At 42.9% G+C, this 20,744-nt stretch overlaps 1 pseudogene; it reads left to right on the top strand.

The window, feature by feature from the left end:
• Positions 1-11,298: 11,298 nt before the first annotated feature.
• Positions 11,299-12,244, top strand: LOC119350217 (annotated as a pseudogene).
• The last annotated feature ends 8,500 nt before the right edge of the window (positions 12,245-20,744 follow it).

A 20,744-nucleotide genomic window follows, 5' to 3' on the forward strand; every position in this document is an offset into this window, starting at 1 on the left:
GGAAGCAATTTGCATGACCAATCAGGCAAATCCTTCAGAGAGGAACTTAAGCTACAAAAAAGAACCAACAGCCAATATGCCAGCAGAAATACCGGGGCGCACAACAAAAACAAGTGGTAGGCAACCATTAGTCGAGCTGAATGGTCAAGCAGAAATGGTTGAGCTAAATGGTCATCAGGGTGGCAAAGAGCAGAAGATGAAAGCACAATTACAAGAAATTTTTTGCCCCCTGCCATCTCCTCATGTTTCAGGTGAGGCAGTAAGCACCATTGACATCTCATTGAAAAGCAGCAATTCATGGTCACAAGGCAACTTTCCTGCAAACTCAGCTTCCATCATCGAGATTGCCCAAAAAGATAGCCCTCAAGCCAAGAGATTCAACATTTGCGATGGAAACAAAGAGAATTGTCCACCCATCCAATTCAAGGACAATACGAGAAATTCTCTAGAAGTAAACGTCTTGGAAATCAGTGAGCTCATAGCTAGGTGTGCACCTCCAAGGAATAAGTATGCAGAAAGCTCAAGCAACAAATCATCCAATTCCATTCGATTAGAGACTGATGGATTGCAGTTTCAGCAAACCAAAAGTTTAGGATCAGACAGCTTTGTTCATGAATACTGCCCAGCCCCATCATTTTCTCTTGGCATAGATGACTTTGTGCCAGAAACAGCAGTCGAGGCAGTTGTACGTGATGGGACAAGCATACTTGCAGACCCCGAGTTCATACAAATACTCGATGACAGTGAGGAGTGTGAACTTGGAGGCGTCAACGAAGCGTGTCAATTACCAAATCAAAGGTCCAATGAGAGTCTTGGAGTTCGTGCAGAGGGTAGCCGGTCGCCAACCGTGTTATCTACACCAGAAAAAACTGCTAAACAAATAGAAGATGGTTCAGGCAGCAAGAACTATACTAGCAGCAGTTCTGGAGAACCTGTCCCTAACAAATTTGAGAGGAGGATCATCAAACCATCACACTGCATCAGGTCACCATTTAGGGACTACAATGAGAAAAAAAGTTTCACTGCAAACCTGATGTCAATCGGTTATATTCATCGGTTATCTTACATGGGAGATTAAATGAAGAAGTTTCTCCAGATGTAGATACCAGGTACAATGTTTTGTCTAACTAAAATTTTTGTTTAAGTAACCTGTTTACTGTCATGCAGGCATATAATATATTATCATCAGACAAGTTCATAAAAAACAGTAGTAGGTGAATTAATGTACAGCAATAAGTTAGACATTGTGGTGGTGGGCAGAAAGTTCGTTATCAATAACACATTTTATCTTTTGGGGCACATGCCATCATGATGAACTTATCTTTCTGTTTTATCATCTTTTTTGCTGCAGCCCCAAGGTAATTGACTATGGTCGATACTATGTAACTATGAGGGAGCTGGCAAATGCGATGAAAAAGGAAGGATTCCTGTTGGACCATGTTGTTGAGATTGGCATACAGTCCATCGTGATGAACTTGCCACCAGATTCAAAGAAGGTGGTGATGCCACTAAGATTCTCAGTAAGAAAATGGCAGTTATATCAGTAATCAGGTCCTCCTTTTCTATTTTCATTTTTCCACCTTTTTCATGTTTTTTTCTTTTTGGTAGAAATGGTTGCAGAACATGGATATTGACAAGAAAGAGATGATTGTCAGATTCAGCAAATCCAACCGTTTGGACCGTAAAGATATGGTCAGACTTTTTTATCCTACTTTTTTGATATATGTGTTCTTTTTCGCACATGAGCAAATACACATAGAGTATGGTAGTAGTTGTTTAAGTAGAGAAACATTGACATGTTTTTTGGGACTCGCTTTAAGTAGCAACATAAGTTGCCACACAACACCCCCTTCTCCACCACCATGTGTTCTTTTTTCCAAGTTGCTTCCATGCAGCAAAAAGTTGCCTACAAACATGCAGGGAATTTTGCCTGATAATACAAGTATTTTTTTGCATGCAATTTTTTCACCACATGTGTTTAGTTCCTGACATTTTATACATACTTGTTTTCCTCCACATACAGATCATGTTCCCTGTCATAGAAAACATTGACGAAATGAAGCCAGTTACAGGGAATCATTACTGGGTTTTCAATGTGAATTTAAGGGACAGAAAGTTTGAGGTGCTTGATTCATGGAGGACTCTTGCCAACAAGTCCCTGGATGATTGCGCAAGGCGTATGGTTGCAAGTGTTCGAATTCTATGGGAGACTCATTACCCAAAATCTCATATTGGCATGGATGATTTTAAACTATTCAATATCGATGTACCGAAGCAAAACAATGAGTAAGTAACCATACCTCTCAAAACCGGTTGATATGTCATGTTCTTCTTCTTTTTTTAGGTCATCCAAGTGATAGTACATATATGTAATTAGGTAACTAAGAACATACTGTTTTCCATATTTTTTTGTCGTCTAGGTTTGACTACGGGGTTTATGCTCTTAAATTCACTAGTGGTTGGGAAGCAAGGGTTGTTCCAAGATTCACCCCAGACGACATCCCAAACATTAGGAAACAACTGGCAAGTAATTGGGTCGGCACTGATTGCAACAAGGCTCCCTGGAAAGACATCCTGAAGTTGAAATAGGCCAGTTCTTTGATCATGATTTTTTTATTTTTTTGTATGACTTAGTTGCTTGCATTTCTGCATATACATGCCTGAACACTAGACAAGAGTTTGCCTGCAAATTAATCCGCAGTCATGATAATTTTCAATGAATGTCTCCCATGATGGAAATTTGTTATCAATGTAAATTCTCCACACGAGAAAAGAACAGATAACAGGTAGTTGGTTTTGTATGACTTAGTTGCTTGCATTTCTGTATATACTTGCCTGAACACTACACAAGAGTTTGCCTGCAATTTAATCCGCAGTCATGATAATTTTCAATGAATTATCCCACGATGGATTTTTTTATCAATGTAAATTCGCCACATGCGAAAAGAACAGATAACAGATAGTTGCCTGAGTCATTCATACAACTTGCAAGAGATGCCAATACAAATTTGTTTGCAGAATAAGAACAAAGTAAAAAAAGAGCCGAAGCAGTAGAATTCAAATAGTGTTATTTGGTCTTCTCAATTTTTTTCCTCTTGGGTTTCGTCTTTGTCAGCACCGTTTCCACTCCTTCTTTACGTTCACACCAATCTTGTTTTGCATAGTGCAGAGTTGTGTTCAATAGAACCACAATAACTACACTTGTTCTTTCTCTTAGGGTGCAGCTCAAGTGCTGACTGGATCCTTTGGATCCTTTTCATTTTTGCTCTTCCTTTGGTTGTTGACTTTGGCGGGTCCCTAGGGATTGGTGGGTCAGCCATAGTAGGAGTAGGATATCCAAGGTTTTGTTCCATTGTAGAAGCTCCTGGTTGCATTCCAGCACCCTCGTGTAGAGGCTCAATTTGGAGAGGTGGTTGCGCATGTCTCCCAGGCAGTGCTGCAGAAGAAGACAACCATGCCCCTCCACTGTTTCGTTGCCCTTTCTGTTGTGATGTGGAGGAAGTAGAATGCTCTCCAATTCCAGCAGGCATTTGTTGAAGTCCTGATGGGGGCGGCGGGGCGCCCACCCTCGGTTGTACTGCTGGCCACCTGTTTTGTGCTGGGGGACCCCTGGCTAGTTGTGCTTCCCCTGTTGGTAGTTGTAGAGGCCACCAACCTGGTTGTGTATGCCCTCTGATTGTTTGTGCAGTCCCTCTCAGCTGTGCTGCAAACATTCCTGGTGGTGTAGGCACCACTGGCTGGGTTAGCGCTGTTGTGCTTTGGGGTGCAGATCCCATATTGGGGTGTGCAAGCACTCCAGAAGGATCAGCCATTTGGGCTGCTTTTCTTTGTTGTGGTACAGAAGTAGTGGGACGCTGCATAGAGTTAGCCGGTGGTTATGCAGCTGCAGCAGGAGGTGGTGGAGGGGCACTATTCATTGGAGAGGGTTGCCTTGTGGTGCAGAACCAGTACTCAGGGGTGGACCACCGGGGGGGGCACTAGGAACTGTTGTTGGCTTCTTTTTTCTCGACAAGTTCAAGTGTTTTATTTCTGTGCGAGCTGCCCGCATATGCTTCCTCACAATGTTGGAAGCAGCATCTGACAAATTTGCATGTCTAAGTTCTTTCTTGGACTGTGCTGGCAACTCATCGGGCTGACTGTCATTTGTAGGGGGTGCACTGGGTATTGCTTTAGGTGTCCATCTCCTCAGAATGTACTGTGCAGGTATTTCATCGATACCAAGGTAGGTGAAAACCTTCAAGATGTGGCAGCAGAGCATGTTGTCCCTGTCCATTTTGCAGCATTGGCATGTGTAGTCTCCAGCAGCAGGGTCTACTATCATGAAATAACTCCTAGAACCATACTTAGCAACCCATTTTTGTGATTTGTCGGGGTTGGTATTGTTGGGGTAAATCTCATACAAGTGACCCTCATGCGGCCGTACATTGTATCTCCCAGTCAACTTGAATTCTTTACGGAACTTCTCATACAAGTCCCTAGTATAGGCACCATACGCTTGCTTCTCAATGGGAAAAGATGACCACATTTCAGTGTCCAAATGTTCAGTCCGGTAGTCTCTTCCACCCTCCCGGACAAGTATGTGAGTCTGGATTTTTGAATATTTCTTGACGAAGTTGAGAATGGAATTGTGTGGGTTCACATATTGCTTAAGGACAGCGTTGAAACCCTCACTGTGTTGTGTTGACTGCAGGAATGGGAAGAATTGGTGTTTGAAGTAGCAAGGAACCCATGTTTCCCGGTATTTATATAGGTTCTCAAAGTGTGTGTTAGTCATAACCTCATACTTCAACATCAGAGCAGTCCATGCAGCCTCAAACTCATCCGGCGTCAAGCTGAAGTCAATACAGCTATTGAAATCTTCCGACAATCCAGGGTTTCGCCACAACAAGGCACCAAGCTTTTCTTGAGCCTTTTTCATTATATGCCAACGACAACAACGGTGGACACTTGTTGGGAACATCCTTTTAATTGACTGTGCCATCGCGATGTCTTGGTCAGTTATGATGTTAGTAGGTGCTAGACCATGCATTGCTTCAAGAAAGGTCCCAAACAGCCAATCAAAGCTTGTTGCCAATTCTTGCCTCACAAACCCGCATCCCAACATGAATGATTGTCCATGCCGATTAATCCCAATGAATGGTGCAAAGGGCATGTTATACATGTTAGTCATGTACGTGGTGTCAAATGAGATACAGTCGTGATATGCCTCTGCATAAGCCTTCCTTGCTGCACCGTCAACCCAGAAAATATTCTCCACCATGTCCTCCTCATCATACTTTATCTTGTAAAAGAAATCTGGGTCCTCTTTCTGCTGGTCTTTAAAGTAGGCAACTGTCTCAATCATATCACCTTCTTTCGTGGCATGCTTGTTCAATTCTGACTTCAAGTTTGAAATATGTTTAGTACCATAAGGAACAATCAGCTCTGTCCCATAGTAATCTGACATGATGTGCATCATACGACCTGCAAGCAAAAACGTAGTGGCTAGTTAGTTTAGTGCATTTGTATGTAGAGGTAGTTGGACAGTACCACAAGATCTTCAACAAACTAATACATTGTTTGCAAGTAACTAAAGGCATACAAGTTTAAATTGGTGGCGAATAAAAAAAGTAGTACCCATGGGTTTTAATTGGTGGCGAATAATAACTAACACACTGAAACCAAGGGACAAGGAAGTGTACTAGAGTCAACACTTGGTCAGGGCCTGAGCAAATTACACAGCAGGACAAGGCAAGTCCACGAGGAAACCAAAATCCCGCTTTTTTAATAATAAACCAGGCAAGTAGTTGCGTAGGGTATGAGCAACTCACGCAACAAGACAGGTGAAGTACAGGAAAAAACAAACAAATTTCCATCATTTTTCAGGCTTTAAATAATAATGCATACAAGTAGGGTGCAAGCAACTCACACAGAAACCAAGGCAATTGTAGGAAGAAAACAGATTTCCATCATTTTAAGGGTTTAAAAAACAATACATGCAAGCAGGTTTGTAGGGTTTGAGCAACTTACAGAGCATACAAAGGCAAATCACGGAACAAACCTAATTTTCCCATCTTTTTTTTGGTGTTAATCATAACACAAGGTGGTGTGTGAGCATCTCAAACCAAGGTCAGTCTTTGGAACAAAGTTAATTTTTCCACAATCAAGAGAAACCAAGAAGTACTTGCATAAGGTATGACCAACTAACACAGGAAGCCAATGATAGTTCATGATTTTTCCTAGTCATAGTTTAGGAAGGGAACCAAACCTGTTGTCAAGTTGCAATTATGGAGATGTGTGAGGAAAGCCCTTTCTTCTCGTTGTATCCCTTCGTGTGATCTCAGGTACTTAGTCAAATATGGTTTGTCAACCAACGGGTGGTTGTGCTCAGCAACAAAGTAAATGACCTCCCAACGGCTATCTAATAACTTCACCACCATCTTGGCTCTGCAACCTGTTTGCACTATTGTATCCCGCTTCCGCTTCTTGGTTTTCTTTTTTAGTTTGCTTTCATCATTAAGAAAGACAATTTCATCCTCTTCATCAATATTTTCACCTTGTTCTGCAATCTTGTCTAGGGCAGGAATTGTTTCTGCTCCTCCATCATTAACTTTAGGTTTGCAAAACTTATTGCATACAAATTGCTGCTTTATCAGCTCAGCAGTTTTAACAGACTACCTTGAAGTGTTCTTCTTGACAGAAAATCCAAGTTGCAAAGCATATGCGTTGTAGTGTTCTTTGGGGCCTCCACAGTGTCAAACCTCATTCCAACATATGGCTCCTTAGGCTGTGACCAAGCTTCATCATCGTTTTCACCTTCCAAGCCTACCAAACCATTTCCAATAGTGCCCCCAGTTTCATCTGCAGTCGCTATGACATCAATTGTGTGCGCATCCGTATCCGTTGCTTCTTCTCCAGGCACAGTTGCACCTCTCGTTGTCCACCCATTGTTAGTGGAGTGCTCAGCCCTGTCCACTGTGCCCGTCACAGGTGTTGCAACATTTTGTGTAAGCATAGGATTAGGAGACTGAGCACCACCGCGGGGGTTGTTGTGCTGTGTGCAGAATACATGTTCTCCAAGATTACTGCTGTCAGGATTTTGCATTTGAGGGTCAATTTCCGCTGGAAACTCAGTTAGGTCAATCATCTCCACCCTGCACACACCAAGTTGATGAAGCAAGTCAGGTGAATCAAGTAAGCATCCAAAACACAGAGTGTAGGCAAGAAAATTAATAAGAGAACAACATTTCAGCTTGATGCGATTTTCTTTTTTTACCAGAGCGTTTGCTAGAAAATACAGTAAGCATACATGCATGAAAAACCAAAGACAAGTTGCTTCTTTCTCTACACATGTTTTCATTTATCTGGGCACAATATATCAACAGTAGTTTCTTACAACATATGTATTTTTTTCGTGATGTAATTTCTTTGGTTTTCTAAATGTTCACAGGAGAGCAACAGTTCACCATGTGAAATCAAGGTTTTGGTGAAGCAAGGAGGATGGAGAAGATTATTTCTTCATCAAAGTGCATCTTTTTAGCTTTTGCGAAACTTGTGTCAACATGACTGATATCGAGAGTATATTGTTATATGTTCGATTTTTTAGGAGTAGCCAAGGGTGATGCACTCTTTGTGTTCAAATAAGTTTTTCAGTTGCTTTGTTTTGGGAGGAACAGAACATTTATCTTTTATGCACAAGACCGTTTTCATTTGCTATTTTCCTTTTTGTCTTTCCGTTTTCTATATGATCCTTCTTTGCAGAATCATTATTAGGCACTTAGTATGGTCATTCCAAAACAAACATACTTTTTCAGAATGCAACTGGAGCATCCTACTATTCATAACATGTCGATGTTTAAAGCAGGAAACAGTGTTCAACCGTTTTTCCTTGAAGGTAATATTCACTACTGGGAACTTTTTTTATTTCATTCATTTTTTTCTTGTTGTAGTAATATGCAGTATCTCGTATAAGTTGCTTAGGATACTCAGTAGATGCTGAAAAGCTGATGACAGTATCAGCAGTTTATTTCCTTGAAACCAACACAGTACTTATTTGCCTTATAAACTGTAGCATTTGCTTTAAAAGAACATAGCTTTTGTCTAAAGTAAGTAAGGTACTTGCTCAGAACAAGGGTGTTCACTAATGTTGCAGACCACCTAAAAGGTTTCATGAAACAAAGTTATCTTTGCCCTGCTTGTCAATCACAGTTTTTTCGTTGGTTGAAATAATATCACAATTTGCTCTCAAAATCAGCAGAAATTTGCTTAAAGATGTCTTTATAAATTCTAGGAATTGTTGGGATAAAAATAACCACAGTAGATCAACTGTAGTTACAGATTATACTCTTGAGACCAGCAGAGTTCTTTTTTGCCTTAAAAACCATAGGATTTGCTTAAAAGGAACATAGCTTTTGCCTAAAGTAAGTAAGGTAGTTGCTCAGGACCAGGTGGGTTTCATTAATGTTGGAGACCACATAAAAGGTTTCATGAAACAAAGCTATCCTAACTCTGTTTTGTCAATCACAGTTTTTCGTTGCTTGAAATAACATCACAATTTGCTCTCAAAATCAACAGAATTTGCTTAAAGATCTGTTTATAAATCCTAGGAATTCTTGGGATAAACATAAGGGCAAAAATAAGCACAGTAGATCAACAATACCTACAGTTTATCTTCTTGAAACCAACATAGTTCTTTTTTGCCTTAAAAACCATAGCATTTGCTTACAAGGAACATAGCTTTTGCCTAAAGTAAGTAATGTAGTTGCTCAGAACAAGGGTTTTCACTAATGTTGCAGACAAAGCTATCCTAGCCCTGTTTCTCAATCACAGTTTTTTCATTGCTTGAAATAACATCACAATTTGCTCTCAAAATCAACAGAATTTGCTCACAGAAGATCCTAAATCCTAGTAATTTTTGGGATAAAAATAACCGCACAAAGATCTATTTTTTTACTAGCACTCATAAAAAAGGAGTTGTAGCACAATTTAGATGAGTATATGTAGTCTTTTTCGTATAAACTTGAACAAAATAATCAAAAAATTACAGGAAGTATCAACAGGGACATGAGTAGGTACTTTTGGCAAATCCCAGGCAAATTATATGGAAGAGTTGGGCAAACCTGATCTCCCTGTGCGTCCTTGCTTTGTATTTTCTTTCAGTTTTTTGTCAATTTCCTTTGACTGGCACCCCTCCTATGTCGCCATTGCAGGGTGAGCCGAGGTATGTAGATCTGGGAACGAGGCTTGGGGGAGAAGAAGATGGGGATTCGGGGCTGGTTTGCTTAGGAGAAGGGAACGGCTGGGAGTCACGTGACGGGGGGACCAGGGGGAGTTGGCTTGTGGGGAGGGTGGGCATGCAATTCGCGTGATACAGTGCGGGCAGGTGGGTTTCCTTTTTTGTCAGGGGGGGACCAAATCCTTCCTTTTATGGCCGGCTGCCAGGGAATACTAGGGAGCACCCGGCCGCTCCCTAGCCGCTCCCTTGTTTTTTTACATTATTTTTTTCTTGGTTTGTTTAGCAAAAGTTGGATGTGTTAGATGCGTTTTTTATTTGACAGGATCGTCTGCATTATGCAAGTTGTCCTTTTACCTCCCTCACAAAAAAGTTGTCCTTTTATACTACCCTTAAATAGACTAGTCATCAACCCGTGCATCTGCACGGGCTAGAAGTAAACGTAATTATACTTCGTAGAAGTTTAGTATAACATTTTTCTTGCATTTTTGCATTCTTGGTTGACTGGAAAATATGTATAGAAAAATAAGCATTCTGGAAATTCTTAATATCAGGTAATAGTTTTCAATTTTTTTATCCTATATAGCAAATATGAATAATATTCCATCAATCCTTCATAATTAGGTGATAACTTGCATGCAATGAATTTGAAATATGTTGTGTCCGTTAAAGTGCCAGGTCATCAAGGTAAACCACCAACAACTAATTATCTTATATATATATATATATATATATATATATATATATATATATATATATATATATGGTAAATGCTTTAACCATCAAGTAATTTTCAAAACTGTTCTCTAGTTTTAACCAACACAGCACGATCGGATGAAGAATCAACCATATAAATATTTTCAGAAGTAGCTAACTAACAAAAGAGAACTATTACTACAATAACAATAAGTCAGCATCTCCAACACAAACGTTCAACATTGCATTATTGACATTAAGACATACATCCAAGGATCATTATTAAATTCATTTAACAATGGACACTATATATAAAAGATTGTATTGCATAACTACAGTGTCCCTTTTCTTGCGGGATTGCAATGTCAGATTTACTAAATATAAGAAATCTGTAATCTAGAAGCAATATAAATCAACATTAGATCTGAGGCTTTGACATGTAGTACTTCTCCCCCTTTTCCGAGGTAGAGATGACACGAAAACTCATCTGTTCCCAAGTACATCAAAGGAAACAATTATCTCCCTAATAATAATAAAGCACGGATTGACTTTGTCGGATTCACCGTCACAATACGCTTCTTCCCGTGATTTTACGCTTTCAGTTTGAATTTCAAAACATATGCGAGGTGGTACTAAATTTTGTTGGCTTCACCGTCGCCCACACGTCCCACCTCGATCGCTATGAGTTTTTTCGTCCGTCCCCCTGGCTGCTGTCTCCGTTGGCCTGGTTGTCGTCCCTAGGTGGGCCTGCTCCCTCCGAACCTCTGCCTCGCTAGCGCAGTTAATTTGTCCGTCCCTCTCGCGATACAGACCCTCTGTTGGAGTCGAACAGGAATCCCACGCCGCCTTCCCTAACCTCTTCCATAAATATCGGCTCAGGCAGAGAGAGGAGGGGATCCATGGAGGCAGGGGAGCATCCAAATTGTTGCGGGTCGAGGTGACACAAAGGCCAATGAAACCGATCACGCGGCCTTTCTCGTACAGTTGGGACCTGCTTGCTGATCGAGCTAACCTGATGACTTGCGCGGAATCGTGGCGCCACCGATCTGGCCGGCGTTGGGCGGCGGCTTTGCTAATCGAGCCCATCTATTGACATGCATGGGATTCATGGCCGATGTCGACGACGTTCGATCTGCTAGACGTGCTCCGGCAGTCTGGCGCCATCGATGTCATCGACGTCTGACTCGCCCGATGCGCTCCAGATTGTCTTCGCCAACCACAACCCACGGGGGTTAGACTCTAGAGGCCTGCACCTTCGCAATGTGCAGCCACGCGGCTTGCGGAGCCCCCTCCTCCTTTGTCCTCTCCCATCAAGCGCCGGCTCCCCCACCTCCATCTCGCGAGCCATCCCCGGCTCCTACCGACCCCGCAACTTCATCGCCGCTGCCGCCATGAATCAGCCAGTGCAGAAGAACACCCTCTACGTACGTACGCGGTAGCACCATCCTCCCTCACCAACCTCTTCTCCATCGCCGCTATCCTCGCTCGGTCGCTCGCCAGCTGTTCGACGAAATTCCTCTGCGAGATGCGCATGGTTCGCCCCCGGCTGCTCTCCTGATTGCTTCCCCGGCTGCGGAAGGACCTTGCCTTTTCTTGTTCACGTGCGATGGAAAACTAAGCCGAGCTACGTCCCTGGTTTCGTCATTGTAGGTGGACTGGCGGAGGAGGTGGACGAGAAGATCCTGCATGCGGCATTCGTGTTGTTCGGGGAGGTCAAGGACGTCAAGACGCCGCTCGACTAGGCCACACAGAAGCACCGCTCCTTCAGGTTCGTCACGTTCCTGGAGCGCGAGGACGCCGCCGCCGCCATGGTCAACATGGATGGCGCCGAGCTCTTTGGTTGCATCCTCACCGTGAACTACGTGTCTACGCCTTCCCCGAGGAAATCAAGGGAGTGGAGCAGGGATAGGCCGCGCTGCCAGGTATGTCCGGCGTCCCATGCTTCTCCTCAGTTCAACTACGTTACGCCCTGCTTTCGTGCTTGCCTGCCTGGTTGCTTGACACTAGGGTTAGGGCTGCCAAATGTTTTTCTTACGTGGTATGAAGTTGGAAGATTAAGGGCGAGGAATTTTTAGGACGCGATTAGACCAAGCCTAGACGTTGATATGGTGTTAATGTCTGTGAATTATGCTATTGTATTGTGGTTTGTCTTTATGTTCTCCTTATAAGGATTTTCTCCAGCTCAAATTCGTAGAAAAATGAATTGTCCGTGTACATTAAGTTTTTGTGCTGAGTCAAGGAGCAAAGTCAGCCACCGCCTCCCGGTCGTGCGAGAGTGTGGACGGGCTGACTGGGGATGAGACTTGGAGAACAAGAGCATGGGAAGCCAGGCCTTAGGAGCAAGGGCCGATGGGCGGCACGATGACCTCGACAGTGTAGCGGCGCATGCTGGTTCTACAGGTTACTCTCTCTCCCTTGCTCTCTCTGCCTCGATCCCAATCTTACCTCTACTCGCTGTACCATGCACATCATGAAGACCGACTGGTTATGGAGGTGACTGTCCCATCCATGACAAGCATAGAGCACGCACAAACTGAAACAGAGCACTGGTGTTAAGTTAGACCAGAGGAGCACACACACGGTCAGGTTTCAGGAACCACTGCTTCATATTTTTTCTTTTTTAACTGAGTGCTGGTTAAATAAGCACAACCCTCTTATTACATTTTAAGTTCAACTCCACACCAGCAATAACGGCTTGTAATGAGCTAGATTGGCTAAGACTAGACATTATGGATTTGGTAGTGTATATACTATATAATGGAAAATGGTAGCATAGTCTTTGTATGCTTCTTTTTTGAATCGACAACACTCTACAGTCTTGATGCTTAACTGTTGCTTTGAAATATTTGGATCGCATATTAAACTAGAGTTTCAGTGTTAAACACTAGACAACAAGGTCACTTTGCTGCAAGCTAACCGTTTACATGAGGCTTCAGCGATTTGGATTCTAGCTTTGATGTTTACATGAGACTATTTTCGAGTTTACCTGATCCAATATTTGCTGATTGTAGACTTGTAGCATGTGCCAATGAAGTCAGATGACGTTTCTCAATGGGAAATTTGGATGTTGTGTGTTATCTGTTGTTTCTTCATAGACACAGCTAAATTCCACATTATCTTCATTGTATAGCTAATCCTCTGCCCCTCTGTATTAAGCCTAGAATCTGAATATTTTGTACTTTGACAGTTTAGTATATACCATCTTCTTAGATTTCTTCTATTAACGTTAATAGAGTGTATAATTGTTTCCTAATCAGAATTAAGAACTGTTCCCAGCCAAAATAATTAAGCCCGTATGAAATACTTTAGTTGTACAACAACTGAATTGCATTATTTCTATTTTATACAGCAGCCAGGACCCAGATTAGTGATGTTTATATGTACAGAAAACCGTATCAGATTTTCATGACAATATGTATGATCTCTACTTGTAAAGACTGGTACTTTAAGCCTAGAGTGACCCTTTTGGAAAATATAAAGAAATTTTCAGCTTAGAATGACCCAACAATTTCCAGTTTACTTTTAAGCTTAGAATGACCCAATGAAGTGTACTTTGCATCATACAAAAGGAAATTGTTGTGTACTTGGTATGTACATGCAAAATATAACTAACACATACTCCCTCCGTTTCAAATTTTTTGTCTTAGATTTGTCTAAATACAGATGTATCAAGTAAACCACGTCTAAAGTTTGGATCTGTACATAATATTTTTGTCTACTGAGTCTGGTTATATTAACTTGGCCGGTGGTCGTTGCTTCCTGTTTTAGCTATTTGTACACCGATTTGAGTACACACAATTATTTCTGGCAATTATTCTACAGGGACAGATGAGGCCGCCAAAATCCCATGCCTCGCTCAATGTGTGAATGGCCCCTCAAGATAATTTGCACCAAGTACTTCAGGTCAGCCTACTTATGTTGTTTTAAGCACAATCATTCTATTTTAAATCAGTTGAAAATAAATTGATCTGAAATGCGTAATGCATCTTTTAGTCCTATAATTTTGGATGTCAGGCGGCTTTCTCGATCTTGGCCTTGAAGTTAGGATGATGTGCGACCGGCTTGAAAGGAGCTGGAGTGCTACCAAACAACCCGAAAGTCGGTGATGTCTCCGTAGTTCTTGTACACATATTGTCACTGGTTTCCATCACTTTTCTTTCCCATAAAGACACCAAATTCCATGGGCACCATGATGATCACTAGAAAATGACTATGTACATATTAAATCTACATGCAATTGATGCCCTGTTTAAACACAAAATCAAGGGTTTGGACTAATGTTTATTCAAAGCATTTATGTATTATTAAATATAAGTCATTGTTTTAAAATAAATTTACTGAACTAGACACACAAGAAGTTTTTTTTCTTCCGTTGCAACGCACGGGCCTTTTTGCTAGTATACATCTAAATAAATAAGAACACATGAACTGCGGGTGATAGATTATAGTATCTTTAGATATGTACATAGTTCAGGTATTCTTACAGCTCAAGCACTTCACGTACCTCACATGACTGAAAAAGCCTGTTGCCCCGCTTTATATACATTGCACCACACCAAAAAACATTCAGTTTGACCTAAAAGAAATGTGGGTTGACCTAAAAGAGACAGAAAAACAACAACATGTAGATTGTAGAACATACACTAATGTCTGTAATACAAAAGAATAATCATATTGGTCAAGTTACATAATAGCCTACACATCCATGTTTCGATGCACAATTTTTTTGGTTTTCGCTGGGAAAAATAGAATCAAGAATTAAATTTATTATAGTTGTTCCATGATGAAAAAAGGATTAAGCACAGGATTTCCTATTGATGTTTTGGGTCAAACTTAACAATATCTAAAACGTAAGTCCTAAATGTGCGATTCAGTAGTAGAAAAAGGGACTATTGTCCCGGTTGGTGAGGGCCTTTAGTCCCGGTTCACGAACCGGGATTAAAGGGTCGGTACTAATGCCCGGGCTCTTTAGTCCCGGTTCAATCCAGAACCGGAACAGATGGGCCTCCACGTGGCATGTCCGCTGAGCCCAGGCAGGAGGGCCTTTGGTCCCGGTTGGTGGCACCAACCGGGACCAATAGGCATCCACGCGTCAGCATTTCTGTGGCTGGGGTTTTTGTTTTTTTTTGAAAAGGGGGGGGTTTGGGGGTTTTGTGGTGTTAATTTAGGTGTTTCATATATTGTGTTAGCTAGCTAATTAATAGAGAGAAGTGTCCTCTCTTTTGTCCGTGCTTGGTCGACGCTACGTACTATACATACGTATCGAGAGGACTAGCTAGACACGCTAGCTAGCTAGTAAGCAAACGAAGGAAACAGAAGATCGTCATGAACATGTATGCATACAGAGAGAAGTGATATCGACCACCTCTCCTTCTCCGAGAGATTGGTCGAACAACAAGTTCTCGTATATCTATCCGACACTACCGGCTACATATATACAATAATTATCTTTTACAAATATAATCTCCTAACATACGGACGCGTGGTCCACATAGTATTCTTCGTCTTCAGCGATCACGTGGTCAAGAAAGAATGCTGCCAATTCCTCTTGAATTGCTCGTAGGCGATCTCGTGCTAGGAGTTCATCCCGCATCCGAAACATCTAATTTCAAGAAGGGGGTCAATACATATATATATGAATGAATGAAACTCAACGCAAATGATGGTAATAAAATAAAATTGTGAATATTGTTATTTACGCACTTCATATTGTTCGTCGGAGTAGCCCCGCTCACAGGTCGTGTGGCGAATGGACTCGCAAATGTAGTATCCACAGAAATCATTCCCTTGTTCCTGCCACAACCACTTTATAAGAAATAGAGGTCAATCAAACTGATAATTAGCAAGCATGCTAAATGGTATTGATAAAACTAGCGCTTGAATCACTAGGAGATGCCTGGAATATGCTACTATAGTACTTACTTTCGGGTGTCTAAACTGCAGCTTCTTCGGCAGTCCCGGAGCTTTTTTGGTGAATTTTCTCCAAGCCCTGCCATACAAAGAAAACAATTACTTGATATCAGAAATGAACAAAGTTGCTGATATGGTGGATAATGATCGATTTAACTTACTTCTCGAGCATTTCAGTCATGTCCGCATACTCCTTGGGATCTTTTCGTTTGGAGTCTAAGACAGTTACTACTCCCTTCTCAAGCTTAATCTGTAGGAGAATATAGTGGTAGCTGCGCACACATGCATAACTCATCAATATTACATTACTATAACCTGGATTAATAAGGGAAACCGAATATGCCACAAGACAGTAACACTCACTTGAAGTTGTAAGGAAAGAATATTATATCTTTGTGTTCATTTATTACCAACGATTGTAGCAAGTTGGCCTCGGTATTTTCGTCAAGAAATTCAACCTCAGTTTTATCTATGAGATATGTTTTAATGAACCCAATATCACCCTCTTGTCTTTTCTTCAATTCGGCGATCTTCAATCTGCATAATATAGTGAGGATAATTATAAATATATGCAATGAAAGAGCTGAGTTATATAGAGAGACTTAATGACAGAAGTAGTACTACTTACAGACAGTAGCAGGTGACCGTTGCTTTATCAAGGGCTAATTGATTGAAAAACTGATAGAACTCCTCAAATGGAATAGGCAACAGTTCAATTCCAAGAAGGTCATGCTCCTTTTTAACTCTCACATACAAAGTACTCCTCCCCTCAGACTCTCTGCAGGTTTTCATGTACCAATCATGCAATCTCCGCATCATCGTTGATAGAGAACTTTCATCTTTGACAAGAGGCTTCCCGTACTCGTATCTTTGTATCTGCACCTCCAAGAAATCCTAATGTACATCGTCGGGTAGGTAATCTGCAGGATTGCCATAACCGAGCACCATCCTCGGATCGACGATGTCGCTAGCAGGCACCTTGAGGGGGGGGGCATGATTGCTTCGCTTGTTCGCCGAGCTGGGCAATTTGTTTCCCAGCTCGTCGTTCTTTCATCCTTTGATCACTTTTAGTACTTCCCGACCTCTCCGCCTCGGCAAATGCCTTTCCAATAATGCGCTCATAGTTGCCTTTCGGCGGAGACTTGGGTGGTTTTGTCAGGGCAGCCAGAGTGCGCTTCACTTTCACATGATCTACCTTCTCCTCCGGAGGTGGATGTCTCTTTGCTTTCAACCCTTGAAACCATTCATCCGCTTCGGTCTGCGCGATCTTTGTCTTTTCCTCCTCGGACCTCTCGTACGGTAACTTCTCTGGAGTCTTCAGAGAAGGACGGAATCTGTATCTCCTCCCGCCTTTGGCTGTACTGCTAGACGCCGGCAGAGCAGACAGAGCGGATGTCTTCTTTCCTTGCTTACGAGGGGAGGAGAAGGACTACGACGCGCCGGAGCAGCCGGAGCGGCGGCGGGTCTCTTCCGCCCTTGCTGACGAGGCGGAGAAGGAGGAGGCTGGCTGCTAAGGCGTGCCGGCGCAGGCGGAGAAGGAGGCGGAGTGCCGCCATGCGCCGGAGAAGGAGCCGGCCGAGTGCCTTGATCGTCACTCGCTGGAGGAGGAGGCGGTGGAGGTGGCGGTGGAGGAGGCGGAGTGCCCTGACTCGCCGGAGGAGGAGGAGGAGGCGGAGGCGTCCAGTTCGGAAGGTTGATGAGATCCTTCTGCCATAGGCATGGAGTCTTCAGAGCAGAACCCAGCCGATACTCCCCTTCACCGGTAGGGTGGTCAAGCCGGAGGTCCTCAAATCCCTCCGTTATTTCATCCACCATCACCTTAGCATATCCTTCTGGAATCAGCCGGCAGTGAAAAGTTGAGTCGAGTTTAGTAGGATAAACAGAGCCAACAGCCGCCTTGACCTTCAAATTGCTCCATTCCGCCATAAGGTGGCAATTTTGAGACTCCGTGATAGCACCCACGGGATAGCTGGCAGGAGCCGCCAAGGCATGCTCCGGCTGAAGCAGCTCGGTGGAAGCCACACTGCTTCTCCGCTGAGATGGCGGGGTAGCTTGGGGGAAGCTTCGGCAGTTCGTTTGCTGCGATCTGCTTCTCGTTCCTCTAGCCCCATTACCATTTCGTGTAGCGCCTGCAGTTGGCTCTGCTCCAGTTTCTTCCTCGTCTCCTGGGTTTTGTAACCCCCTGCGTCCGGAAATCCAGCCTTCCATGAAACGGAGCCTGGCGTGCCTCGTGTCTGTCCAGGGTGCTCAGGGTTCCCGAGGGTCATTGTGAGCTCGTCCTTCTCCCTGTCTGGAACAAACGTCCCTTGCTGCACTGCTGCGATATATTGCTGAAGCCTCTTGACTGGTATGTCCAATTGTTTGTCCCTCCAAATGCACTTCCCTGTTACAGGGTCCAAGGTTCCGCCAGCCTCGAAGAACCAAGTCCGGCAACGGTCTGGCCAGTTCATTGTCTCTGGTTCGATCCCTTTATCAAGCAGATCATTCTCAGCCTTGGCCCACTTAGGCCGGGCTACGAGGTAGCCACCTGACCCCGTGCGATGGTGAAGCTTCTTCTTCGCAGCAATTTTCTTGTTTGTCGCCGACATCTTTTTACTCTTTTCCGATGTCTTGTGGGCCACAAATGCGGGCCAGTCATCTCTGATCTTCTCATATTTGCCCATGAATTCTGGTGTCTCATTTTTATCGACATACCTATTCAGGTCTTTCTTCCAATTCCTGAATAGGTCTGGCATCTTCTTAAGAGCAAAAGACTTGATTAATGGCTCTATAACTGGCTTCTCCGGATCATCCTCTGGCGGTAGGGTGAAATTTGACTTCAGCTCAGTCCAAAGATCATTTTTCTGCATATCATTGACATAAGACACCTCAGGGTCTTCGTTCTTAGGCTTATACCATTGGTGGATGCTAATCGGGATCTTGTCCCTAACTAGAACCCCGCACTGAGCAACAAATGCCTTCTTTGTCCGGTAGGGTTCAATCGGTTGGCCGTCGCGCACGATTTCTATGATCTCAAACTTTTCATCCGAGCTCAACTTTTTCTTCGGGCCTCGTCTCTTTACCGAAGTTGCTCGATCCGGAAGGCTAGAAAAAAGAACAAAGACGAGAGTTAATTAATATGTGTACATACCAAAACAATGAATGCATCAATGAGCTAGTCAGCACAGGCTTAACTAATATATATACCTGGCCGGACTCGGTTTGGTGATCACCGGAGCCGTCCTCATGGTCTACTTCTTCACCCTCTCCTTCTTGCACCGGCATTGGGTCCCTGGAGCCATGTAAATCATAGCCAGCTGCTTCTTCACCCTCTCCTTCCAGACCATCGTTGTCATTGAGAAACATCAACGAGCAGACGGCATCACTTCCTTCTGCGATTATGTCCCTCAACAACGCTTCTTGTGCTTCGTCTCGGGGCGGGGTGTCCATAGTTTCTACAAATATTTACAACATGGTAATTATTATTCAAACATGACAGATATGGATATATTAGTGGCAAACACCGACGGCCAAATGTATCTCACACCGACGATACTTTCTATTTAATTAGGGTTTCCTCTATCGCTCGACGACCCTCGACGACCCTCGTTCCCGATAAAAAACTCCTCTATTCTTTTATCTCCTCTTTTTTTTCTTCCTCTTCTTTTTTTTATCAAGGGGTCGAGGATCACCGAGGGGTCGAGGGTCAAGGGGTCAAGGATCGCCGAGCGGTAGAGGGTCAAGGGGTCGAGGATCGCCGAGGGGTCGGGAGGTTGCCTAGTGTCAAAGGATTCAACAAAACCATGTCTTCATCATTAGGCGAAAGTAACAGGTCCATGATGGTATGAAGCTCTCCAAAGTTATTTTGGAACGGAGTCCCATATAGGATAATTTGCTTTTTGGTACAAAGTTCAGCAAGAACCTTCTGAATATCTTTATTTGGAAGGCCTTTGCTGAAATTCGTACAAAAAGGCAAATTATCCTATCCGGGACTCAATTCCAGAATAACTTTGGAGGACTTCGTACCATCATGCCCTGGTTACTTCCGGCTAATGATGAAGCCATGGATTTCTTCAATACTTTGACACTAGGAAACCTCTATCGACCCCTGGAACCCTCGACGACCCTGGAACCCTCGACCCCTAGACGACCCTGGAACCCTCGACCCTCGATCCCTCGACCCTATAGAACCCTCGAACACTCGACCCTGAAACCCTCGACCCATGACCCCTTAACGACCCTCGACCCTCTACCCTAGTTCCCGACCCTCGACCCCTCGGCAATCCTCGACACCCTCGTTCCCGATAAAAATTAAGAAGAAGAAGAAGAAGAAGCAGAAAAAAGAGGAGAAGAAGAAAGGAATAGCTAGAGGAGAAGATCGAAGAAAAAAAAGAAGAAAAAAAAGAGGAGAAGAAGAAAGGAATAGTGGAGAAGAAGAGAAAATAGAACATTCTATTTTCTCTTCCTCTCCACTATTCCTTTCTTCTTCTACTCTCTTTTTCTTCTTTTTTCTTCTTCTTACTTATTTCTCCTCTTCTTTTCCTCTCCTCTTCTTCTTTCTTTCCTCTTCTTATTTTCTTCTTTCCTATCCTTCTTTTTCTAAAATTGTAACTTTTGCATATATAAAACTTTTCTAAAATTGTAACTTTCTATATATGAACAAAAAACTTTCTATGAACCAAAAAACATTTTTAACATATATATTTAGCAAATTCCAGCCACATACATCACATACACATATACATTATAGCCACATACACATATACATCACATATGAACAAAAAAATAAACTAATAAAAATAAAAAAACATATTGCAACATATGAACAAAAACATATAGCCACATACATACACATACATTATATATATATATATGAAAAAAATTAAACTAAAAAAAAACAGGGGCGGCAGCGGTGGCGCCGGCGGGGCAGGGCAAGGCAGGGCAGGGG

This window comes from Triticum dicoccoides, chromosome 1A, assembly GCF_002162155.2.
Source record: "Triticum dicoccoides isolate Atlit2015 ecotype Zavitan chromosome 1A, WEW_v2.0, whole genome shotgun sequence".
In the NCBI taxonomy this organism is placed as follows: Eukaryota; Viridiplantae; Streptophyta; class Magnoliopsida; order Poales; family Poaceae; genus Triticum; species Triticum dicoccoides.